This window comes from Pelobates fuscus, chromosome 3, assembly GCF_036172605.1.
Source record: "Pelobates fuscus isolate aPelFus1 chromosome 3, aPelFus1.pri, whole genome shotgun sequence".
Taxonomy (NCBI): domain Eukaryota; kingdom Metazoa; phylum Chordata; class Amphibia; order Anura; family Pelobatidae; genus Pelobates; species Pelobates fuscus.
Window position 1 is genome coordinate 383,145,444 of NC_086319.1, and position 17,371 is coordinate 383,162,814.

General features: G+C 46.2%; 1 pseudogene; it reads left to right on the forward strand.

Moving 5' to 3' along the window:
* Window positions 1–347: 347 nt before the first annotated feature.
* Window positions 348–1,897, forward strand: LOC134603545 (elongation factor 1-alpha, somatic form-like; annotated as a pseudogene).
* Window positions 1,898–17,371: the final 15,474 nt, after the last annotated feature.

Below are 17,371 nucleotides of genomic sequence, written 5' to 3' on the forward strand. Positions count from 1 at the left end.
ACAAAAAAAAAAACCTCTTTATTAAACGTTAATTACTGCCAGTAATGGGGATAATCCTGGCTGTGAGGGAAATTATTACAAAAAAACCCTCATTATTAAACATTAATTACTGCCAGTAATGGGGATAATCCTGGCTGTGAGGGAAATTATTACAAAAAAAAGCCCTCTTTATTAAACATTAATTACTGCCAGTAATGGGGATAATCCTGGCTGTGAGGGAAATTATTAAAAAAAAAACCCTCTTTAATAAACATTAATTACTGCCAGTAATGGGGATAATCCTGGCTGTGAGGGAAATTATTAAAAAAAAACAACAACTCGCTCTTCCTCACCGGGTCTGCAGCCGATTTCTAAGGTGTCCCATCGTTAAACATCTACTAATCCACAATGGGAAAGGAAAGGACTCATATCAACATCGTTGTCATTGGACACGTAGATTCTGGAAAATCCACAACAACTGGACATCTTATCTACAAATGTGGTGGTATCGATAAGAGAACCATCGAGAAATTCGAGAAGGAAGCTGCTTAGATGGGAAAAGGTTCCTTCAAGTATGCCTGGGTTCTGGATAAGCTGAAGGCCGAGCGTGAGCGTGGTATTACCATTGACATTTCCCTGTGGAAATTCGAGACCAGCAAATACTGTTACCATCATTGATGCTCCTGGTCACAGAGATTTCATCAAAAACATGATCACTGGTACCTCTCAGGCTGACTGTGCCGTCTTGATCGTTGCTGCTGGTGTAGGAGAGTTTGAAGCTGGTATCTCAAAGAATGGACAAACCCGTGAGCATGCTCTATTGGCTTACACTCTTGGTGTAAAGCAGCTCATTGTTGGTGTCAACAAAATGGATTCCACTGAGCCACCATACAGCCAAAAGAGATACGAGGAAATTTGCAAGGAAGTCAGCACATACATCAAGAAGATTGGTTACAACACAGACACCGTTGCCTTTGTACCCATTTCTGGCTGGAATGGTGACAATATGCCTTGGTTCAAGGGATGGAAGATCACCAGGAAGGATGGAAATAGCAGTGGAACTACTCTGCTTGAAGCTCTTGATAGCATTTTGCCACCAAGCCGTCCCACAGACAAACCCCTCCGTCTGCCACTTCAGGATGTGTACAAGATAGGTGGTATTGGCACAGTACCTGTTGGTTGTGTGGAAACTGGAGTTCTTAAACCAGTCATGGTGGTTACTTTTGCCCCAGTTAATGTAACAACTGAAGTGAAGTCTGTGGAAATGCATCATGAGGCTCTGACTGAGGCTTTTCCCGGTGACAACGTTGGTTTCAACGTCAAGAACGTCTCCGTCAAGGACATCCGTCGTGGCAATGTTGCTGGTGACAGCAAAAATGACCCTCCTCTTGAAGCTGGTGGATTTACTGCACAGGTAATCATCCTTAACCACCCAGGTCAAATTGGTGCTGGATATGCCCCTGTGTTGGATTGTCACACAGCCCACATTGCCTGCAAGTTCGCTGAGTTGAAGGAAAAGATTGATCGTCGTTCTGGTAAGAAACTGGAAGACTTACCCAAGTTCCTCAAGTCTGGTGATGCAGCCATCGTTGAAATGGTTCCAGGCAAACCCATGTGCGTTGAGAGCTTCTCTGACTATCCTCCACTTGGTCGTTTTGCTGTGCGTGACATGAGACAGACTGTTGCTGTTGGTGTCATCAAGGCCGTTGAGAAGAAAGCAGCTGGATCTGGCAAAGTCACAAAATCAGCCCAGAAAGCACAGAAAACCAAATGAATCTTGCACAAATCACAAACCACCTCAGTCTTAACCAGCGGTGGAAGATTGGTCTCTGAACTGTTTGTACCAATTGGCCATTTAAGTTTAATAGTAAAAGACTGGTTAATGATAACAATGCATCGTAAAAGCTTCAGAAGGAAAGGAATGTGTGTGGACCATTTTGTTTGTGGCAGTTTTTAAGTTATTAGTGTTTTAAATCAGTAACTTTTTTTTTTTCGTCAATCTTTATTTTATTGAGGCAAGTGGTTATGGTGGTACAGAATGAAGAGAGGGAGATTTGCAGGGATTATACAGTTTAGAAGCGTCATGACAAATTACAAATCTCCTAGAAGGATCAGCCTCATTTTATATTATATGAACATGCATAACGACAATAAGTTATTAAAACGGGTGAACAGTAATTAAAGTCGTGTAATCAAGCTTTAATACATGCTAGGAAGCATAAGGTCCAATTGGGTACATGCTATAATGTTATGGCCTGCTATTCGGTGGAGTATGGGTAGACACTATGGCGGTCCAGCTAGTCACGGTTGTTTGCGACTAATGCTCGAGGTATGAGCAGAGTGTGCTTATCAGCAGTACAGGTATGCGTGTAACTGCCAGTCATGTGTAAATTCACGTCGCTTATGGCGATTTGTGTAGGACTCGTGTCAAGCTTATTAGGTGAGAGTGTCGTGAGGATGTCAGGCTGATCGGTGTCGCTGTGTGGTGCAACGTGTTGATGCTGCGTTTGTCTGAGTTAGTTCCCTGTCCGTCTGTAGTCATGTAGCCGTGGGCTCCATCTAATACGTTCAAAGGCCTAGGATTTGCACAACATAAGTAAACATAGTTTAGAGATAGGGTCTCTTCGCCACTAGCTAGTAGCTAACTGAAACTAAGTACAACTATACAACATGGGATTAGGAGAACACAGATGCTGGTGCTCATATAGAAAGCAAGCATAGAGACAATATTTATAGCAGACCTGGTGATTACATAGCCAGAGTATATCTCGATTAGTAGTACCGTATATACTCGTGTATAAGTCGATCTCATGTATAAGTCGAGTGCAGTTTTGTGACCAACAATTGTGAAATATGCTATACCTCGTGGATAAGTCGAGGGTAAAACTTGGGGCTATGAAATTCTGTGATTTTTATAATTATATACACACACACTCATACAAACACACACTCTGCATTATATATACACACACACACTCATACAAACACACACTCTGCATTATATAAACACACTCTGTCTGTTTGTGTGAATGCAGAGTGTGTGTTTGTATGAGTGTGTGTGTATATAATGCAGAGTGTGTGTGTGTAGTGTGTGTGTAGTGTGTGGGGGGAGGGCATTTTTATTATTTTACATTTTTTTTTATTTAAATATTCTAATTTTTTATTTTAATATTATATTTATTTTTTATTTTAATATTTTTTATTACATTTATTTTATTTTATTATTATTTTTTTTATTATTTACATTTTTTTTTGTCCCTGGTGGTCCAGTGGTGTGTACTGTGCAGGAGGGGGGCTGGCAGGAAGCGTTTACTTATCTTTCCTGCAGCTCCTGTCAGCTCCCTTCTCCTGCGTTCCGGTCAGCTCCCCTGTAAGTCTCGCGGTCTGCGTGCCGCGTTGCCACGGTAACCCGTGGCAACGCTCTGACGCCGCGGCTCTTGCGAGATTTACAGGGGAGCTGACCAGAACGCAGGAGAAGGGAGCTGCAGGAAAGGTAAGTAAACGCTTCCTGCCAGCCCCCAACAGGACCGCCGGGCTTGTAGCGAGCCCGGCGGCCCTGCTCTGTATTATGGCAATGTAAGTTGCCATAATACAGACATTGACTCAAGTATAAGTCGAGTGGGGGTTTTTCAGCACAAAAAATGTGCGGAAAAACTAGACTTATACTCGAGTATATATGGTAAGTTATGTAGAACAATATGTGATAAGTTTCTTGCAGAACAGGGCAATACAGTAGGCAGGTCTGACAGCTAAAGTATACACACTCTGCCTGGAGCTTTGTCATGTGTAAACTATATAAGCTGCCTTTGCACCTAGTAGCGTACCATACATTTAAGCTAACTTGTCAGTTTACTCCAAGCTATCTTAATATCAGGTATAACATATATCTACAGTGTTTCAGTTGGTATAAAGTAAATCATATAACCTGTAAAAATGATATGAAACATAAGAGGTAGGGTAGTGTCCACTTTTCCGTGCTTGTTTTGCCAAATCCCCCAGATTTCGGTGGGTAGGGTTGGTGGCCGAAAAGTCCACGTGTTGAGGGGAGCTTACCCGATTCCTCTCCGCGGGCATACAGAGTCCCATAGTCCGACTGGGCGTCGTAGGTTGACCTGATGTGCTGATGTGCTGAGGGTCTGCAGGTACGAGCTGTTACTGTGTGGGATCCCCTCGAGACTGACCGTGTAGTACGTTTTCTGGTCCGGGCTTGCCGCTGTCTCTGAACCGGGCTCTCTTGCCCCGCTCTGCGTGACTGGGTTCGTCTGTGCCCGCTGCCGTTGAGGGACTGTGGTCTCAGCATAGGTCTCGGTTGTTTAGTAGTACTTAGAGTACGGGAGAGGTGTGAGGGCGACTGGATCTCCCTTTTGTACCGGGCTCCGTGCGGGGTCAGCATCATGGCGCCACAAACTTGGGTGCTGCTGGAGGCCAAGTTTTTCCCTGCAGGGGCGCTTCGGGTAGCCCTGGTGTTTCGTCGCCGCCAGCGGCGGTTAGGGTTCCGGCGGTGTGGCAGACGCTGAGGGATTAGTGTCCCAATGACCCTCGGCCCGGGTGGGCAGTCTGTTTTCGGCGTTGGCGTTGAAGGGTATCTAGAGCCCTTAGAAGACCCATTCCGCCTCTGTTTCCTCGGCTTATCTGTTGTGCCCCCGTTTTGTATATGGGGTGTTGCGAAGAGTCGATCCAGTTTGACCATAAATTGTTGGAATATCAATTCCAGGCTTGAGGGTTGCACGGCTGCAGATTCCATAAGGCTCGGGGCCTCCGCCATACTGCTGGGCCCGGAGCGTCCGGGACCCAAGCCCGAGTGGGTTGGTGCCGTCCGAGAAGCCATATGTGTCGCTTCGGTGGGGACCGGGATAACCCCCACCGGTCCATAGGGGGGGGGAACGGGGATTCCAGCTTCGCCTTGCCGTGTGTTGCAGCAGTAGGAGAGCGGCCGTCTCCCCCGCCACCGCCATGCTTGTAGGCCGCAGACCCGCGTGGGTCGATTCCGGCACATAGAACCACTTGTGTGGTGTCCACTTTTCGGTTCCGATGTCCCCCATCGTTTGGGAACACCAGGGCACCGGTCCGCAGCCTCCGTGAGTCGATAATCGGCTTTAGGTGATTCTATAAGCGGGAGCAGCAGCGACATGCGACTGCTCCCTTCTGTAGTCAGGCCCCGCCCCTAAATCAGTAACTTTTAAATGGAAACAACTTGACCAAAATCTGTCACCAAATTTGAGACCATTAAACAAAGTTAATGAGAAAAAAAAACAACTCTCTATTAAACATTAATTACTGCCAGTAATGGGGATAATCCTGGCTGTGAGGGAAATTATTTTAAAAAACCCTCTTTTGGGGGGCGGGGCCTGACTCTCAAACAGGCCAGACGTGTTTGCATGGAGCTCCTGCAAAGAAAAAGCCTGAAAAAGCTAAATCAACAGGAAGAAAACCTTGCAAAAAGCTCTAAACCAAGCACAGACCACAAGCATCAAATAGGAGACATTAAGTAGCCCAAAAATATCCGCATGTACAAGCATAGTCTGCAGTCTGGCCGAGTGACCTACCGGGGTAGCAGGCCTCCGGCCTAGGAGAGGCGGCCGATCTCCATCCGGGTGCTGAACACCCTGAACAGACCTCCTTGGCGCCCTGCCACCCCCCCCCCTCTGGACCGGTGGGGGAAATCCCGGTCCCCACTGGGATCACTACCGCAGCACCAGTGGACCCTCGACATTGCAGCTCATGAAGCCGCATGGAGACTCAAAGATGGCCGCCAGCCCGCCATCTCTGTTAAGTACAGCAAACCCAGACTGGGTGCAGGACTTTGAGAAGAGATTCGACAAGGACTGCCAGGATTTCTGGGCCCGCATAGCCCACCTCTCAGGCGCCACTATCTTACCGGACCGAGAACAACAACGGCGACCGAGCATCCTCATGGCGGCTTCGCCCCAACCTGACCCAACGCAAAGCAGAACGGGGCAGAGATCCACCAGGCTGATCATAATCAAGAGACGGAGGAAGGCGTGGATGACGCCCCGACTCAACAAACGCTGTCCAGATACCGGTGCTCAGCTACCCGGTATACAGCTTACACGGATGAGCTTGCCTGCACACGGCTCTCAGCCTCGGGGGACAGGAAACCCGCGGCGACACCAGATGCCATCAAGCCTCCCCAGGGACCCGGCCCGAACCACCCACAGCATCCATGCACGGGAGACACGATCAACCCTTGTATATCTATGGAGTGGGAGAAGCAGACCACCCGGGTACCAACCAGCAGGCACACGTGCCGATTACTACCTTCCAGGTTCTCTACACTTCCCGTTGTTGGGAGTAGGCTGAGCGCGGACTTACCTTCTGCTGCACAAGTCACGCCAGAGCTACCTGATCTGCCAGACCCCTGTGAAGGCCATATTGCCCGAAGACATGGTTATGTTTATTATTTGCTTAGCCCTTTGAATTAATCGTTACTTTTGTTACTGACTCACATGCAACAGACAAACCTTGAATAAGCCTGTACCTTTCAATTTACATGCAGTCAGTATATCAATTTGAATACTCTCACTTTACTAAACTTGCCTAACTGGGTGTTAGTTAGACCTAGCAGAACGGGCAGACACTAATGGAGGGTTAAACTCTCCTAGCTAGTCTCTCCCCAGATTGCTTAACTTGCTTGTATTCTCCTAATTTAAAGCTAAATCTGTAGGGGCAACCAGTATGCCTGACGTGTATTGTTTGTATATACCTAAAATGAGGTTTAGCCCCATCATGCTTATAAGTTGAGCTTATCGATGTAGCATATCACTCAACTCTTTCCGTACATTCAGCAAACATGCTCTCAGCACTTAGCACAACACAGTATCCTGTTATCTCAGCTTGTTTAACATGTTAACCTACGTACTGTGTCTTTAATGCTTCTATATCAAACTAGTGTCACCTCGCTTATTAATCTTTGAAATACACACTTGCATCTGTAAACTCTTATAAAAATAAAAAATGTGCCTGACTAGCAAAAACCACGACATGTAATGCATCTTGAAGATATCTATTAGGGATCGACCGATATTGATTTTTTAGAGCCGATACCGATACCGATATCCTGTGAACTTTCAGGCCGATAGCCGATATAATTTGCCGATATTCTGTACATTTACCATTTTGGAAAATAAAAAACTATTTCTAAAGGTAAATGCACAAAATATACATGCCACGTGTAGTGGATGCAGTGTGTTTAGACAGGGGAGCTGTGTATGTGTGTGTAGTGGATGCAGTGTTTGTGCAGTGTGTGTGTGTAGTGGATGCAGTGTGTGTGTAGTGGATGCAGTGTGTGTTTGTATAGTGTGTGTGTATATAATGCAGTGTGTGTGTATATAATGCAGTGTGTGTTTGTATAGTGTGTGTATATAATGCAGTGTGTGTGTTTGTATAGTGTGTGTGTGTGTATATAATGCAGTGTGTGTTTGTATAGTGTGTGTATATAATGCAGTGTGTGTTTGTATAGTGTGTGTGTATATAATGCAGTGTGTGTTTGTATAGTGTGTGTGTGTGTGTATATAATGCAGTGTGTGTTTGTATAGTGTGTGTGTGTGTGTGTGTGTATAATGCAGTGTGTGTTTGTATAGTGTGTGTGTATATAATGCAGTGTGTTTGTGTAGTGTGCATTATATATACACACACTATACAAACACACTGCATTATATATACACACACACTATACAAACACACTGAATTATATACACAGTGTGTTTGTGTAGTGTATGTGTATAATAATAGTGTGTGTGTGAGGGGACATTTTTTTTTTAAAACATTTTTTTAATTTTTATATTAAATTATTTATTTATTTTTTATATATTAAATTATTATTTATTTTTTGTTGTCCCCCCTCCCTGCTTGTTGCCTTGCCAGGGAGGGGGGATATGTTAATCCCTGGTGGTCCAGTGGCATTGGCTTAGCTGGGGGAGGGGAGGGAAGTGGGGTGGGCAGCAAGCGTTTACTCACCTCCCAGCAGCTCCTCCAGCTCCCCAGTGTAAATCTCGCGAGACCCGCGGCCGTCAGAGCTGGCCGCGGGTCTCGCGAGATTTACACTGGGGAGCTGGAGGAGCTGCTGGGAGGTGAGTAAACGCTTGCTGCCCGCCCCCCCAGGACCGCGGGCTTGTAATGAGCCTGGCGGTCCTGGGAGGTATTATCGGCAATATCGGTATCCCTATTGGCCGATACCGATATTGCCGAAAATACAGAATATCGGCCGATTATATCGGTAAAACCGATAATCGGTCGATCCCTAATATCTATACCTTGACACCGCTGTTGTGGCGCTCCAAGGCTGTTTGTAATTTTTTGTGCACAACAAAAAAAAAAAATGTAAAAAAAAACAACCCTCTTTATTAAACATTAATTAATGCCAGTAATGGGGATAATCCTGGCTGTGAGGGAAATTATTACAAAAAAACTCTTTATTAAACATTAAAGCGGCACTGTCATGCCGAACTTACCTTTCCTCAATCTCTTCCTCTTCTCCCCCTCTCTCGGGATCTGTTATTCTTTTCTTCCTGTCTTCTTTAGTTTTCTTTAAAATCATAAGTCAAAGTAGGGACTCTTTGTCTTATGGAGGATTTCTCCGCTTGACCAGCTCAGACCAGCGGAGGAGCAAAGTGTGCTTCATTTCCGCTGGTCAGAGCAATTTTCCCATGATCCCTAGCTTTCCTCCCTGTTCCCACAATGCTTCCTGTCAGTATTGCCGAACGTCCTGTCACTTAGACAGAACGCCGGCAAAACTGCCGAATTGCATCCTAACAGAATGAGCACTGTTTCTCCATTGGTGTTAGGAAGCAATTCGGTACTCTAATGAATGAAACTCCGATCCTATTAATTGCCAAAAAAATCCTTGAAATCCATCCAATCACAGTGCTCTGTGTCATTTTACAAGCGTGGGAAAGTTCTTTGGAATTTTCCCACGCTTGTAAAATGACACAGAGCACTGTGCTTGGATGGCTTGAAAACCATCCAATCACATTGATCTATGTCATTTTACACAGCGTGGGAAAGTTCTTTTGAATTTTCCCACGCTGTGTAAAATGACACAGAGCACTCTGGCTTAAACCAACCAATCAGTGTGTTGTAAGCCTAATTGCAGGGCGGGGCAAGGCTTTATAAGCCTTGACCCGCCCTGCGGAGCTCAGTACGCGGCGTGCCCTCCATGGGTGAACATGGATTAATTTTTTTTTGCGACGGGTATGATGGATTTTTATTTGGCCTTTTTGGGGGCTGAAGAAAGAAGAATTTAGAAAAAGGAAGACGTCAAATGGTAAGTTAAAATTTTTTTTTTTTTTACAGGTTAGTTATTTTATTCCCCCCTCACTATTTTTAGGGTGATGGGGGTAGGTAGGGGATAGAATGTTTTGGGTGGGGGGGGGAGGGGTGACTAGGGGCTTGGGACCCCTAGTCACCTTGATGGGGGGGGGGCTTAATTTAGGGCCCCCACCCACCGCACAGGGGTGGGGGCCAGGGAGGGAGGACAGTAGGTCCCCCCCCTTATTGTTTTATTAGGGCCCCCACCCACCGCGCAGGGGTGGGCGCCATGGGGGAGGACAGTAGGTCCCCCCCTCTTATTATTTTATTAGGGCCCCCACCCACCGCGCAGGGGTGGGGGCCAGGGGGGAGGACAGTAGGTCCCCCCCCTTATTGTTTATTAGGGCCCCCACCCACCGCTCAGGGGTGGGGGACAGGGGGGGAGGACAGTAGGCTCCCCCCCTTATTGTTTTATTAGGGCCCCCACCCACCGCGCAGGGGTGGGGGCCAGGGGGGAGGACAGTAGGTGTCCCCCCCCCCCCTTATTACCATTTTTTTTTACAGTGAGCAGGCTGCTCACTTTTAGTGCACATGCCCCTACTCGCGGTATAGCGAGTAGGGGCATTGGGGAGATTTTAATCTCCCTTGTGCTATTATGGGGGTCATATTGACCCCCATAGAGTGAGGTGGGGACCTGGGGGGCTTATGAAGTGGTGGGGAGCTCTGCTCCCTGCCGCTTCTATAGTTACATATTACAAGGAGGGAGCTGCACGCCAGTAGCTCCCTCCTTGTAATAAACTGAACGAACAAACGAACACTGATACTCAGTGTTAGTTTGTTCGTCTGATTTTTCTATTCATTCATTCGTCTGTCTGATGAATGAATGAATAGATGAAATTCCCGTTCGCATGTCCAGGTGTTTCACTGGGCATGTGCGGGAATCTCACAGTCTGTGTAGTGTGGGTAGATGACGTGTCCCACAGGGACTTCACCTACCCACACAAAGATGGTGGCGCCCTGAATAAAGATCGGGGCAGAAAATAAAGAATAAAAAATAGTTAATGTGGGGGGCTTAGGGGCATTTGGGGGTGACTAGGGGGTCAATTGGATGTAGTGGAGGCGGGAGGGGGGTTAAAAAAAACAAACGGGATTCGGCATGACAGTGCCGCTTTAATTACTGACAGTAATGGGGCTAATCCTGGCTGTGAGGGAAATTATAAAAAAAAAAAAAAAAAACCTCTTTATTAAACATTAATTACTGACAGTAATGGGGATAATCCTGGCTGTGAGGGAAATTATAAAACAAAAACAAAAAACCTCTTTGTTAAACATTAATTACTGCCAGTAATGGGGATAATCCTGGCTGTGAGGGAAATTATTAAAAAAAAAACCTCTTTATTAAACATTAATTACTGCCAGTAATGGGGATAATCCTGGCTGTGAGGGAAATTATTACAAAAAAAAAACCTCTTTATTAAACCTTAATTACTGCCAGTAATGGGGATAATCCTGGCTGTGAAGGAAATTATTACAAAAAAAAAACCTCTTTATGAAACATTAATTACTATTAATTAATAATCAATGTGTTATTTGTGTTTTAGTGACCGTTTCTCGTTCCCTCAAACAATATTAAAGAACTTGCTGGGTGTGGAGTATAGCAAAGGTAAGCATGAAATACTTCTATATCCTGGGCTACGCCATGTATGAACAGCTGCTGTCAGGAAGACCGAATGTGTTCGTATATCCCGGACATTACAAGGCAATGTATTCGCCCATAGTGATGTATGCATGTGGAGGTTAAATAGACGCTATAGCCAGCTAACCCACTTCATTTCAATTTGTTTCTCAAACCATTTTTCAAAGTTATTAGGCATTATTTTATATAACTCCACTCCATCCGCCCTCTCACCAATCCCCAAAAATATGGTCAAAGCGTGTTTTAAACAAAAATTTCAAGGGACACTATAGTTACCCAGACCACTTCAGCTCAATGAAGTGGTCTGGGTGCCAGGCCCCCCAGGTTTCAACCCTTCAGATGTAAACATAGCAGTTTCAGAGAAAACTGCTATGTTTACATTGCAGGGTTAATCCAACCTCTAGTGGCTGTCTTCCTGACTGGCGCTTCTGCGACGTTGGATGTGAAATTTGCATTCACCGGGGGGGGGGGGCTTGACCGGGGAGCTGAACAGATATGCTTTCTGTGAGCTCCCGAGCCTGGGCCCGATTTACGACAAAAACTGTGGGTAAATAACTAAAATCTGTCCTCCAGCTCACCTCGCCTTGTTATGCGAAAGCGGGGCTACAGAGGGACACCTCACTTGTTTAAAAGCCCGCTGGGAATCCAGACCGGAGGCTTGGGGCCTACAACACACGGAGATGGGGAGAGACGGCCGCTCTCCCGACTCACCGAACCAAGCAGCACCCATAGCATCGGGCTTCCCTCCCCCCCTAGGACCGGTGGGGGTTATCCCGGTCCCTACAAGCTTGTACCTAAATAGCCTGCAATCGCTGGAGACAGCCAAAAGTGTGCACCATAACGGCATGCAAACGCACGCAAAATGGCAACCACATACCACACTGCAGAGCCTGCTACCACTCAGCCTCTACATGAGCGATTAGATGCCCTGTTCAGTCGGATCTGGGAGAAACTGGAACGACGAAGGGCATGTCAAATCCCCAATCACCAAGAGGAGGTGAGGCAGGCCCAGGCCATGAGGCGGAACGGGCAGATCCCGGGAACAGCCGCCACGCACCAACGGGCGGAACACCCACCCAAGCAGGGGATCATCAGGAGACCTTCTCCTGTTCACCGACCACACCACAGGAGAGCCACCCGCCGCTGGCGGCGGTCGACCACCTGGACACTCCTCAGCGCCCATAACGGGAAAGACCCGGCCCCGAGAGGTACCCGAGTCTGTGGCCACATGGTGACGACCCCATAAGTTTCCAGAAGCAAGGGAGAAGCCTCCCGCCGCACTCATCTCCACCCCTCGCTAACTTACCTGAAACCGCTGCCGCAACTCCCGCCCAGAGGAATTGGTTGACCGGGCAGCACACAGATGACCTCCCCCTCTGCATCAACCAAAAGACGCTGTGCAGAAATACAAAGATCCTGATGCAGAGTAGACCAATATGGAAACTGGGTCCTGTTTCACTCCTTGCCAAACCGTAATATATGCTCTGCACAGGGACTGTTCTACTTTGCAATATTTTATTCTAGAGGGGAACTTGAGGGGAGCATGAGCCAGATATGATAGATTAGATCACCTGCTTCTGTTGATAGCCAGAAATAGCTAAACTGTCCTGCGTTTGCATGCTTACTGTTGACTTTACCTACTATGTTCGACACATACAGACCTCTACTAGCTTATGCCTACTAGCAAGACATGCAGTGACAAGCAGTGAGACAGACTTGACCCCTTCAGCGCAAAGGGAGGGGGACCCTGAGGGTGGGCGGGTCCTAGGGATGATATAGTGTCAGGAAAACAAGTTTTTTTCCTGACACTATAATGATCCTTTAACTTCTCTTAATCCAGCGTTTGGCGAAGATCCCCAGTACTGCTCGGTCTGACATCACTGGAGCCGCTCTGAGGACCAGTTAAAGGCTTCTCATAGGGAATCCTATGATTGGACCATTTAACCGGCTCATGGCACATTTGTGCGCTTTGAGCTGGCAAGAAGAGGAGGAGGGAAGGCTTCATTCAGGTTGAGAGGGAGGGAAGAGACTAGCTTTTGCCTTGCAGGCAGAGTAGTTACGTCTGTCTGCAGGGTGTAGTGCATTCTGACAGGTGTAGTTTATGCACACAGTAGACTGGAACAGAATTCACAATTTAAAATATCTCCTCCTAATAGACTCCTACCAAAAGTGGCCATGGTGGTTGCATTAAAGGGACACTATAGTCACCTGAACAACTTTAGCTTAATGAAGCAGTTTTGGTGTATAGAACATGCCCCTGCAGCCTCACTGCTCAATACTCTGCCATTTAGGAGTTAAATCCCTTTGTTTATGAACCCTAGTCACACCTCCCTGCATGTGACTTGCACAGCCTTCCATAAACACTTCCTGTAAAGAGAGCCCTATTTAGGCTTTCTTTATTGCAAGTTCTGTTTAATTAAGATTTTATTATCCCCTGCTATGTTAATAGCTTGCTAGACCCTGCAAGAGCCTCCTGTATGTGATTAAAGTTCAATTTAGAGATTGAGATACAATTATTTAAGGTAAATTACATCTGTTTGAAAGTGAAATCAGTTTTTTTTCATGCAGGCTCTGTCAATCATAGCCAGGGGAGGTGTGGCTAGGGCTGCATAAACAGAAACAAAGTGATTTAACTCCTAAATGACAGTGAATTGAGCAGTGAAATTGCAGGGGAATGATCTATACACCAAAACTGCTTTATTTAGCTAAAGTAATTTAGTTGACTATAGTGTTCCTTTAACCCTTTGACACTGCAGTGTTTGCATTTCAGGGTTAAATTCTGACACGGTCAGGGGATACGGAAGCCATAGGAAAGTATTGACTCCAATGGGGAAGCTTGAGTGGGTGTGGCACTCGAGGGCAAGTGCATTAGGTCCCCAGCATTGGATTGGACCATTGAAGAGGAGGCCATGTCTCCGTCGTGACGTCGCAGGAGGCATAGAGGTCAGCATTGACCTAGGGAGTCTTGGCATTGGAAAAGGTAAGTAAATAATTATTTAAACTTTTTTTTTTTTATGGCAAACATGTGGGGGGCACCTTAATATTTGTTTGGATGGGGACAATATAGCTTTAGGAATGCAGGGTTGATAGCATAACCCATGGCTTAATATTGGGTATTAGGTCGTCACTGTTCCTTTAAGGCTCTGCGATGCGTCAAGTTTTCGAACAAGACATTTTTAGCATTTTTGCTGTGTGTTCATTCTATCACATTTTCACCCTTTATGTTTAAATGCACACAAACATATTATGTATCACTTCTTAAGGAAATATGGCTTTCATTTTATTAACCTATATGTATACATAGCACACTATTAAATATGAATAAAATGTTTAAAAATTAAAAGAAAACAAAACTCAATTTTCTCAGTTTTACATTTAATACTTTCTACACAACAAGTGCAACTAAAGAAAGCTAACTCAAAATAGCTAATTAACTAATTAGCCCTGTTTGTTAAAATGCCAAATATGGCTTATGATTTAAATTCATTTTAAAAGTTAAAAAATTTATTTCATGGAGTGACTAATGGTTGTGAAGCTAAAACGTTGCAAAATTTGGCATGCTGTGAGTACAGTGGCGGATCCAGAGCCTGATCTCGGGAGGGGCACTTGTAGATTATTTAAAGAACTAATCCAGACACAATAACCACTAAAGCTCAGTGTAGTGGTTATGGTGTCAATAGTGCTGGGACCCCCTCTCAGAGTAAGTAGTCAAACCGTTTAAGAACAGTTTGACAACTTACCTGAGGTCTGCTGGGAAATGGGGCTGTAGTACGGTATAGGAGCAGTGGTGTGTGTGAATGGTGCAATGTGTAAGGGGTACAGTGTGTGTGTGTGTGTGTGCGTGAGGGGGACAGTGTGTGAGCAGTGTGTGTGTGTGAAGGTTGTAGTGTGTGAGTAAGGGCGGCAGTGTATGTCAGGGATGCAGTGTATGTGTGGGACAGTATGTGTGTGTAACAGTTGCAATGTGTGTGTGAGTATTGCAGTGTGGGCAAAGTGTGTGTATGGGGCGGCAGTGTATGGGGGCAGTGTGTGTGTGTATGGGGAAGTGTATGTGTGTATTGTGTGTGTGTGTGTATGGGGGCAGTATGTGCGTATGGGGCAGTGTGTGTATGGGGGCAGTGTGTGTGTATGGGTGCAGTATGGGGGCAGTGTGTGTGTATGGGGGGCAGTATGTGTGCATGGGGCAGTATGTGTGTATGGGGGGCAGTGTGTGTGTATGGGGGGCAGTGTGTGTGTATGGTGGGCAGTGTGTGTGTATGGGGAGCAGTGTGTGTGTATAGGGGGTAGTATGTGTGTATGGGTGCAGTGTGTGTGTATGGGGGCAGTGTGTGTGTATGGGGGCAGTATCGGGGGCAGTGCGTGTGTATAGGGGGCAGTATCGGGGGCAGTGTGTGTGTGTATGGAGGCAGTATTGGGGGGCAGTGTGTGTATATGGGGGGCAGTATGTGTATGGGGGCAGTGTGTGTGTATGGGGGCAGTATGGGGGGCAGTGTGTGTGTATGGGGGCAGTGTGTGTGTATGGGGGCAGTATGGGGGCCTCAACATCTGGAGTGCCGAAGGTTGCCTACCCCTGTGACCATCACGCGGTCCTTAAGTGGTTAATGAAATAAATTTTTCTATTATATTCCCAGATGATAATAAAATGATAGAAACTCCTTTAATAAATATTATTTATAATTTATGATGGTTATATTCTAATAAATGGAATGAATAATAATGAAAGCTCCTTTATTACATGTTCATTGGTATGTTCCAGAGATAATGCCAAAGTTTTACATCCACATTATAGGGGTTTAAAAAGTGCTCTGAAAAGTAATCTAATTCTAAAGTATTAAAAGAGGGCCAGTCACTATGCAATGATTATGATGCTTTGAGTGCAACAGGATCACAAGGTGTCCGGAAAGCTTGCACACCCCAAAGTTCGGCCCTGGGCCCAGCTCTGCCTCCCCTGGTAGGAAAGTATAGGCCAAGGTTATATATGACAGCTTTGATAAATCCAGTAGCAGCAGTGGTGCAGCTGGGCCAAGGCAGGGGGATATCCGATTCTGTGAAACTGATTCCACGCACTAATAGAGGATCTGTTTGAGCAGAACACACCAGCTTTCCCCTCGTGTGGAGCACTGTGTAGTATGGCTCCCGTGCATCAGTTGTGAAATGGCAAGACCATGTGCAGCCTGAGTCACCTTACTGGATCCCAGTCAGTCGAGCCTGACTCGCCACACTGGAGGTCCTGGGCAGCCTGGCATGCAAAGCAGTAATTCTGCTGGCTCACACAGTCACCTTCATTACCCATTCTGTATTGTATGGATCACCCAGCTTGTCTCCTTTTAATAAACTGTAATGAGAATATTATTAAAGAAAATATGGATTTCTTAACACAGAGATGGACTAAGTGCTACTGCCATTATGCTGTGCCAGTCTTAACCCTTTCTATGCCATAGGATTCACTAAATGGCACAAACATTTTGCTCTTAAATGTTAATACTCACCAGGGATGGGAATTTATATTGCCTGATGTCTGGGATATGTAGTCACTGGTGCAGAACAGGACATTTTTGTATTCTTTTAGTCCTGCCATGGGGCAATTAATGCCGGGAAGGGAGCAGAGCTGTAATTTCCCATACGGATATTTTGCAATGGGCCACTGTAGCTGGGGTCTGCTGCAGCTCTCTGGTTGTTCACAGGGAGCTGTGAGAAGTGGCAGCAGCCAACTGTTATTCATGATGCACTGGAATAATAGCCACTGGGCTTCAGCGTGATGTCATATACTGGCAGCCAACACACCATAAAGGGCAGAAGAAGCATGGGACAGGTGGCATGCAAGACTACATCCAGGCAGCTTTTGATTATCTTTGCTGTGTGAGTGTCAGAGAATGTGTAGTTTGTGTGTGTTGGAGGATGTGTGTGGCAGTGTGTGTATGGGTCAGTGTATCACAACCACATAATCACAAGCATATACAGCTAGCGTACACCACACATCACATACAACCAGGACCTATTACATCACATACTTCAAGAACATATCACAACATGCAGCTTCCACACACAACATACAACCAGCACACACATCACATGCAGCCATCACACATACCATATATACTCGAGTATAAGCCGAGTTTTTCAGCACATTTTTTGTGCTGAAAAAACCCAACTCGGCTTATACTCGAGTCAGAGTCTGTATTATGGCAATTTGCATTGCCATAATACAGACCGGGGGAGAGGGGGGCTGGCAGAGCTGTACTTACCTGTCCTGCAGCTCCTGTCAGCTCTCTCCTCCTCCGCGCCGTCCGTTCAGCACCTCGGTCAGCTCCCAGTGTAAGCGGCTCTCGCGAGACTTACACTGGGAGCTGACAGAGGGAGCTGCACAGACCGCGCGGAGGAGGAGGGAGCTGCAGGACAGGTAAGTACAGCTCTGCCAGCTCGCCTCTC